General features: G+C 33.6%; 1 long non-coding RNA gene across 1 annotated transcript; it reads right to left on the bottom strand.

Annotated features, from left to right (window-relative positions):
* Positions 1 to 5,197: 5,197 nt before the first annotated feature.
* Positions 5,198 to 8,582, bottom strand: LOC104873978. Its single transcript, XR_783617.2, has 3 exons — positions 8,506 to 8,582; positions 7,613 to 7,774; positions 5,198 to 6,163 (listed from the first exon to the last, which is right to left on the bottom strand). It is a non-coding gene; the product is annotated as an uncharacterized LOC104873978 (long non-coding RNA).
* Between the last annotated feature and the right edge of the window lie 1,301 nt (positions 8,583 to 9,883).

Below are 9,883 nucleotides of genomic sequence, written 5' to 3' on the forward strand. Positions count from 1 at the left end.
ACTCAGAATTTTTCTACCACTGCAAAGTCCCCTTCAGTTCTTTTGTAATTAACTTCTTCTCCTCTTCCTGGCCTTGGCCTTTGAAAACGCTCATATGCCTCTGTCCTTAGAGTGTCATAACAGTGAAATCAGCAAATGTAAAGTACTTTCATTTAGCATAACACTTTTGAGATTCATTTTTGTTGTTGTTTATATCAGTAGTTTATTTCTGTTTATTGCTGAGAATTGCATTTTACAGACTAACATAATTTCCTTATCTATTCAAAAGTTGATAGATATTTTTCATTGAGCTGTTAAAGATAAACTGCTGTGATTTCAGATGCCCATTTTTGAATTGGGTCTTTATATTTGGGTTGCTATCAAGAAATCAACTTATAACAAATGTTGGCAGGGTTGTGGGGAGAAAGGAACCCTTCTCCATTGTTGGTGGGAGTGAAGACTGGTGCAACCACTATGGAAATCAATATGGAGATACCTCAAAGAGCTGGGACTAGAGGTTCCATTTGACCCAGCCACCCCTCTGGTGGGTTTCTTTCCAAAAGAAATAAAAGAATTATATCACAGTGATATATGAACACCTATGTTTATAGTGGCACAGTTTGTAATAGCTAAAATTTGGAAACAGCCCATTTGCCCATTAGTTGGAAATTGGATAAAGATATGGTTTTTCTATAAAATGGAATACTACTCAGCCATAAAGAATGAGAAATTAGGTTCATTCATAGGAAAATGGATACATTTTGAAGATATACTCCTAAGTGAAATAAATAAGTCACACATGTGTAAATACCGAATAGTTTCTCTGGTGTGAAAAACTATTAATAGTATGTAAGATCCTAATGAGATAATTGACAATGTGAAATAGGAAGAAAAGGTCTAAAGGTATAGGTAAAGTGGGAAGGGTAGGGGAAAGGTAATAAGGGAAAAGAAAAAAATGAGAAAATGAAAAAATGGAAATAAAGTGTTTGTAAATGGGGAGGGGAGGAGGGGGTGAAGGGAGGACAGGGGCAAGGGGAAAAAATGAGAACCAAGAACTGTCAGGTGAAGGTACAAGATCCCAATGATTAATGTGTCTGTACTGTATACCTAAAATGTACTAATAAACTCAATAAAAAAAAACTGCTGTGAACATTTCAATTTTTTTTTTTGTAGGCATCAGTCTTCACTTCTATTAGATAAATACCTAGGACTTGGATTGCTGGGTCATATGGTAAATTAATAATCTGTGTTGTAAGAAACTGTCCATCTGTTTTCCAAAGTGGCTATGCCATTTTGCATTCCCTCCAGCAACATATGAAAGTTCCAGCTGTTCTCCCCCCATCAACATTCAGTATTGTCAGCCTTTTTCTGTTTAGTCATTTTAGAGGGTGTTAAATGCTATCTCACTTTGGGTTTAATTTACATTTTCCTAATGGGTAAGGATATTCTGTGCCTTTTATATGAGCTATGCCCTCATTCCTTTTTCATTTTCTAGTATGACACAAAATCTCTGTAAGTTGCCAAGACTGGCCTTGAACTTGGTACCCCCGGATTCAGACTCTCAGAGTGCTGGGATTACAGGTGCCAACACATCTAGCTCTGGATTACTGAATTTTAAGATTCTATATATGTCCTAGAACATATCCTTTACTAGACATATATTTTGAAAATGATACTTTCTTTCAATTAGTGGATTGTCTTTCATTTTCTTAAGTGCCACTTAAAAAATAACAAAAAAGGTGAAGTTTATATGATCAGTTTTTTCTTTTTTACAGTTTTTTTGCTTTTTATGTACTAATAAATCTTTGTGTAATAAATCTTTGAAATTTAAGGTGGAAAGAATTTCTCCTGTTTTCTTCCAGAAGTTTAATAGTTTTGGCATTTTCATTTAAATATATGTTCGTATTTTTAGCTAATTCTAGGTATTTTGTGAGGTAAAAGTCAAAGTTCCTCTCTTTTCCCTTTTCCTTTTCTTCTCTCTGTATATGTGGATATCCAGTTTCAGCATAATTTGTTGAATTCATTGAATTACTTGAAACGTTTGCTGCAAGTTAGTTCATCCTATATGGATGGTTCTATTTCTGATATCTCTATTTTGTTCCATCCATGATTTTATTACTTTCCTAATACTGTAAAATATCACCCTGATTATTATCTTTATAGTATGATATTAAACAATTCTCCAATTTTGTATTTCTTCCTTGAAAATTATTTGGATTATTGTATGTTCTTCACATTTACCTTGTGTGTTAGATATAATGCCAAATATAATAGTTTGCTGGGAGTTTCACTGGAATTGCACTAATCTATAGATCAAAATATGACATCATAATAATATTGAGTCTTCCAATCCATGTACATGGTCTAATTCCCATTTATTTAGTTCTTTTATAATTTGTCTCAGCAATGTTTTGTCATTTACCATATGCATGTCTTCTCTCTATATATTGATAAATCATCCTTTATATACTATATATCCTTATATATTATCCCTTATAAATTATATAAACTTGATATATTATATTATTGATTAATTTCTAAATAGCATGTTAAGATTTTAATTTCCAGTTTTTGCTAGTATATAAAAACAGCATTTTATATTTATCTTCCATTGTGTGCATTTATTTCTCTTATTTCTCATATCTTTTTGTGAATTTTTTAGAATTTTCAACACAACTGTTTTACTTCTACCTTCCTAATCCATCTTTGACTTTCAGTACATTGCTTAATAAATGAGATGAGTGTCAATTTCATTGATTTGTTCCTGATTATAGAAGGAAACTATTAAGTATTTTGTCATTGGCTTTTATCATTTTGAGGAAATCCTTTATATTCCTACTTTATTAAGAGTATTTCATCATGAGTGCATATTACAGTATATCAGATGATTTTCTGTATTTATTGAGACCATGTGTTCTTCTTTAGTTTGTTAATATAGTGTTGCATTGATAGGTTATTTTAAAACTTATTTCTGTATTCTATTTGCTAAATTTTTCTTAAGAATTCTGCATTTATCAATAGCCATGCCATTCTGAATGCACTCAATCTCATCTGATCTCATAAGAATTTGGTGTTTATGTTCACTTGTATTGGTCTTTAGCTTTATTTTCTTGTAATGTTTTTGAGTAGTTTTGAATTTTTTAAATTTATGAGTTTTGGGGGGCCTCATAGAATAAGTAAGGAAGGGTTCTCTCATTTTTATAGTTTATTACAGGATTTTAAAAATACTAAACTCTTTAAGTACTATAGGAATCAACATAATAAAGGTGGATTGGAATTTTGAATTTTATAATATAATACTTCACAAAATACATATTATGTTTCATGTAAAACAGATATCATAAACACTAAAATTACTAAAACATGTTATTTAAATATTTTGGTTATTGTACATTCTACAGACATTAATTGTGAATTAAAACAACCTGAAAGAGGAGCTGTTTTACTTAAACAATTTAATAACAATTTTTTCGAAGTCAAGCCTCACATTTCAGTGGTAAATAATGGTTCAGTGGCAAATAATGGTAAAGGGGCAAGATATAGCTGGGAGACTAAAAAAATGCTGAATTTTTCATCTCATATAAGGTGGAATTAAGCTAAACTTTTTCATTCTTGTCTTTCAAACATATAGAAACAAGGTTAAGGAATGTTTTCATAGTGCTTAATTTTTATGGATAATAGAACTAAAATATAATTAGCACATTCCTGCAGAGTTTAAAAGAAAATAAAAATGATTCATATGTTGTATGTACATTTGTGTTTTTCTGAATCCATCTATACATGCATACCAGTGAGAAAAAAAAAAACAAACTCAAGATAAAAACATAGAAGTTATGAAAAACATCAGTCCATTTTATTCCGGAATTAGTGAAAAGATAGTTTATAAAAATACTGTTTGCTTAAGATCTCCCCCCGGAAAACCAAAGAATGCTAAACAACAATCATAACAATTAAGATATACTCAAGAATTATCAAGCAAACAACAAAAAAAAAAGACAATTGTGGAAATAAATCTTTAGGAAAAAACCAAACACAATTATTTTGAGTGATATTACATGTCTTCCAAACTGACAAAAAGGAAAGAATATAGAAAATCTAAGCAGTATCATTAGTGAAGTCAAATAGAAGTGTTTATGGATATATAGCCACAAATCATAGCCTATGTGACTTAAAATATTTAAAACTTTTTATTGTTTTGTTTTTTTTGTTTCTGCATACCGGGGATTGAACTTGGGTCCTAGCGCTTGCAAGGCAGGCCACTGAACCACTGAGCTAAAACCCTGGCCCTTTAAAACTATTTATTAAAGAATAGTGTAATAAACCTTATCATCACTCAACTTCAATAATTACTAACTCACAGCCTATATCATCATCCTGCTCTAGGTAATTTTAAACAAATCCAAGGAATAATATAATTTCCATAACCAATAATCACTTATCTCTAAATGTAATTTAAATAACATTATTATATTAAAAATTCATAATTATTTACTAAATATGATCAAATATCTTCTCAGTTATTACATTCCCCTAACCGACTCAACATTTTAAACATTTTGTGTCCAAACCAAGATTATTTGCAAATTGAAAAGAAATTACCAAGTAAACCAGAAAACCAGCTATATATTCAGAAGTACAGGAAAAAAATAGGAAAAAATGTATTAAAATACTAAGAATATTTATCTCTGTGTAACAAAATTAAAGCTTTTAAAATTATCTTTATGCCATCTACCATAAATGCAAGAGATCATTGCAATCATTCATCATGATCATTAAGCTAATGATTCATTTGTTAATCCAGTCCAATTTTATCCAGTTAAGAATGGGTTCCAAGCTGCTACTTAACTACATCTGTCTGTTTTCCCTATTCCCTTAATTTGTGAAGGATTTCTCTATGTGCAAAACATGAAAAATTAAAATGGCTCATTAATTAAAAAAACATTTCTTACAGCAGTGATGGTGAACCTTTTAGAGACGTGTCCAAACTGCAACCCCAAACCCACTTATTTATTGTGATGTGCCAACACTGCAACTAAACCTGTATAACAAGGTTGTAGTTTGGAAGAAAATACCTCATACATTAACATCTTTTTTCTTAAAAGAACAGATAACACCCATGCCACTGTTTTGCCCCCATTTTATAGTATAGTTTCATCCCTGTATGGAATTTTAAAGCACGTTCCCATTAGCTATTATGCTCATTATACCTCAAAAAGTATTCTTTCTAACCAAACACATCGTGGTTTCAGAGTCTTTGTAAAGCAGAGTCCAGAAATAAAGTGACATTAGCAAAAGGTATGTATATTTGTATTTCTAAAGTATTTATAATAAAGAAGCTCACTCCAGGAAATAGTCTGGAATACTCAGTGGTGTGTTTGAACTGTAGGCCTGTTTCATGTCTCATCCCTGCTGAGCTGATGTCCCTGGATAAAACCGACTTCACTTAAACTTCTATATTTATTTTTCTGTCTCTGGTCCCTGTCTGAAGCTTCTTACAATATGTTACAAAGATCTTCTGTGTTGACTATCTGGAGGGGTCTTTTCATTTTTCTGGCATTAAAAGGCAGAGTGATTTGGTGGGTAGCACAATTCAAATATGTGTACTTTTATGCAATACCAGGCACTGCCATTTTTTTTCCTCCTTGTTGCATCCTCTCCTCTTGACTTCACACACAATTTTTTGTTCTTGAGTGGTCTCTGTTGAACCTAAATATCTATAAACATTTTATTCCATATGAAGTTGGCTCAAAGTTTTGAAACACAGACATTTCAGAAAAGAACTTGGAGACATAGTCTGCGCTGAACTTTTTTCCTTCTCTCTTTGTACCTTAGTTCCAAACCCTATTCCAGGATCCTATTTTTCTCACAATACTCCTCTGGTGATTGATAGTAATCTAATGTGTTGTCTTTCTCAGGTTCTTACAAATTTAAAATCTGGATTTGAATTTTCACTGCACAATGAATGAAACTTTAGTTGCAGATTTGAATTAGTCACAAACTAGTTGGGGAAGAATGGTAAGATTGGTTGTTATATTTGAGGCAGCAGAAGGGAGAATCATCCATAATTCCCCTTAAATTATACAGTGTCTACAGTAATCAGTCATTGTGGATGTAGGGAGAGAAATACCTTGGCTTAGCTGGTCCTCTAGAACACTGTCTCCCCATAGATTCACTTGCTCTACCCCTACAATAGAACAGAAATTTTAACATGGGGCTCTGGGTTCCATAGCCTATTTATGTGATTGCTTATGCGAATAAACTAAGGGGCCCATGGAGGCTGCAGGCCTCAGGAATCCCTCTGACCTGCTGCGGTGCCTATAAGAAGCATTATGAGAGTGATTTCTTTGAGTTATGGCAGTCAAATTCTAGTGGAACAAATCAACATACTTGTACTTCTTAGTTTAAATGATGACAGGAAACTAGAATAATTGGGGGCACCACAAGAAATACAATTAAGAGGAGAAGGAGGAAGTTTGGGGAACTGTGTATTGTCAAACAGGATATTGCATAGCTCTTCCCAGCGACAAAAAGTGCAAGATTGGTAGCTTTCCTGAGAAAGTGATGCCCAGTCGATGGATGGATGAACGAATGAAAGAATGTGTGAATGAATCCCATGTCTTTCTGGCCTCTTTGTGTTGAATTCAGTTCAATGTTGTATTTCTCTCCAAAATATGTTCAAACTTTGGTTTGAACTTTTCTAGCCCTCTTCTCTCGCCTCATTTCCTTGGGTTTCTCAGTTGTGTTTCTCTTTTGTAGTTTACTTTTATGTTCTGGTGATTTTAAACCTCAGAAAATAGCTTGAACACGGAGCAAAGTAAACATCTTTAAACGTGCAGATTGTAAATATTTCCACATTAAAAATGAGATGCTTTCATGTTTTGAGTTCAAGTTAGATGTAAGCTGTGTAATAAACTATAATAACCTGAATCCATAATATCCTTGTTTATACAACTGAACTGTAAAGTTTGATATATACAGGCACAGTTAGTAAAGCCTTTACATTGGTTTGTTTCTGAAATATGATTCCCTCCAGTCTGTACCCTGAAGGCTTGAATTTGACTCTTGAACAAAAACAAAAACCTAGAGATAAATAAGGTGAGAGAAGAAAGTTAACTCCCCTAAAACCATTATCTCAGCTGCTTTTCTTTGAGTGCGTTTTAATGCATGCTCATCAAAGATTGAAATCTACCACAGCCTTTGAAGCTACAATGATGATTTCTAAATTAATATGGCAAATCAGAAATATTGGTTCATCGGTCCTACTCCCAACCTTAACTTCTTTCCCTAGACTGCCAGGAAAAATATCTGTTTGCATATACAGAAAAGACCAAAACTTGTATCAACCCTATGAAATAAGAATAATCAAAAAACAGTGTGTCAAACCCCCATGAGACGTATAGCAACTGTGTGCTTCTTCAGCCCACTGATGTGTCTAGCCTTCATGACCCTGAATGGAGAAGGCAGCCCCAAAGGTTTTCATATACCCATTGTCTTTGCCTGACTCTCAGATTGGCAGGACATAGGTCTCACAGACTTTAATCTGGGTTATTTTATGGATTTTAGTCTTTATCTAAAGTACAGCGAGAGACTATGGAAGGGTTTAAAAACAGAGTGAATTACACTTTCAACTCACCACAAGCGATGAAATTTAGAGAGTTTTTGTGAAACAGCAGGAAGGTGTTCCAGGCCAGTAGTAGATTTGGGTGGGAGGTGACAGTGGTGGAGCCGGGCAAGCACAGAGCATTAGAAGCTGTGTAGGAGCAGGTGTGATGGAAACACCACAAAGAGCTACTGACTGTAAGTGAAGTAAAAGAATAAAAGAATAGCCACGTTATTATCTAAGATCCAGAAGAAAAATTATTTAATTCAATCCAATATGTTTTCCCATTTCTATTTTATTTTTTATTTATTATTATTATTATTCTTGTTTTTGTACCGGGGATTATTAAACTCAGGACCTTGAGCTTGTAAGGCAGGTGTCAGAACCACTGAGCTAAATCCCCTGCCCATTCCCATTTCTATTTTAAAAAGGGGGAAAAAAATCTATTAAGTCAGGAATAGGAGGAAACTATAGAAAAATCTCAATCTCTATGCGATAACTGACCTCATATCATATAATAGAGTCTCAATTCTAAAATGCCTATTTTTTCAGGATTTAATGTTTATGAAATCAGTTGTGTCCTAGAATCATTGTAAAACAGGAAATTTGCTGGCCATCAATCAGAGCACTGTGGCATATGTTATCTTAACCGAATAGAACAAATCTGTCTTTGAGGAAGATTTCTCAGTCCCTCTTGTTTCCATCTTAATTTCCAGCCCAGAAAGATAAAGTACTCTTCTGAAGTCAAATGCTCCTCCATAGTATAAACTTCTCCTCTTTCCATCCCATTCCCGCTCTTCTGTTTAGTGAAGTCAGTCAGAAGTAGATTCAAATTCTACATTTCTCTCCCTATTGTTGTACTACCTCGATCAGATTAACCTATATAACTTCCTTTTCATTGTCCCAAAATAGGTCTGGGCGAACACCTGTGTTCTGTTTGTGTAGAGGGAGGACATGTACAGAGAGCATCCTGCACCACGGCTGGAGTATGACAGCTGCTCGCTGAGTGGAAGTCATTACTATTTCACCAAGATGCTTCTCCACCAAGACCGCTGCAAAGAGGAGAATTATATTAAATATATTGCATCTGTTAATTGTATTATTGTATTTAAGTCAATTCACATGTACCAAACTCTGCTCACCATGGCATCTCCTCAACGTGTTTTCCCTGACAATTTCGTTTTCCGATTTCTTATTCTAGGTAATACTGTAAAGCTTTCCATCATTCTTTGAACTCCTGTATTTTGCTACAGTTCCAATAGCTGCTCTGTTGCGAAGTCTTATGACTTCTGTCACCAAAATACAGCTTATATTTGTCTCTGTGTCCGTTTTCAGTTTTTAAATTTATTCTCAGTTCTTGAGCCATAATTGCAGTAGCTACCTATTCTACCTATCCCTTCTATTCTGTCGTTATCCTCGGCCAACATAAGTCCTTCCGTCTGTGGCCATGCCATTTGTATACCACCCCAAACTTTCAGAGTTTTATAATAGTCAAACTTAACAATTTAAGTCTTTCTGTTTTCTGCTTATGTTTCACCTTTGGAATCTTCCCACTATTATCTTACAAGGACTTTATAGCTCAATGACATTGGACTTCCAGCTCCATCTCAAACACCTTGATCATTCTTCTGTTTGAGTCTCAACTAATATTTTCTTCCTTTTGGAACATCTCATCTCACTAAAATTACTTACCTTAGTGAGCTGAAATGTTACCTCATCTCTGACAGTTTTTCATTTATTCAGCCTATTTGATCAGTTGAATAAATTCCAACATTCCTGGAAACCTTAGCAACATATTAGGTTTCCCATGTACCCTTTAGCTTATAGGAATTTGTATGAAAACTTTACCATTTATGTAATACCTCCCAACTTTGGGTTATTTTAAGCGTGAAGTTACCATGGAAAATCCATCACTTTTTGTTTTTAAAGATGATATTCTTTAGGGAAATTTTCATCATTTATTTGGAAAAGAGGATCAATGTTTCATGTGGAATAGACAGAAATAAGTCATCATTATTCATACTGTTTGTCTCTCTAGATATTCATCTCCTTACCCTCAAATCATATCCTACCTTGTAGACAATAGTCAATACAGTTATCTTAGAGATCACTTTAGGAAGAATTTGCCAATATTTAAGCATCTTTATTGTAGGTGTTTCTCACCCTAACAGGGGAGAAAAGATTTCTTTTCCTCACCAATTGTTAGGTTCATGGCCGAGATATTTATTTAAAAAGACAAATTAACAAGAAAAAACACATACAATTCTTAATAGATTATATGTGACATGTGAAAGTTCATAAGAA

This window comes from Fukomys damarensis, unplaced genomic scaffold (genome assembly GCF_012274545.1).
Source record: "Fukomys damarensis isolate Sample0158 unplaced genomic scaffold, DMR_v1.0_HiC HiC_scaffold_15, whole genome shotgun sequence".
NCBI lineage: Eukaryota > Metazoa > Chordata > Mammalia > Rodentia > Bathyergidae > Fukomys > Fukomys damarensis.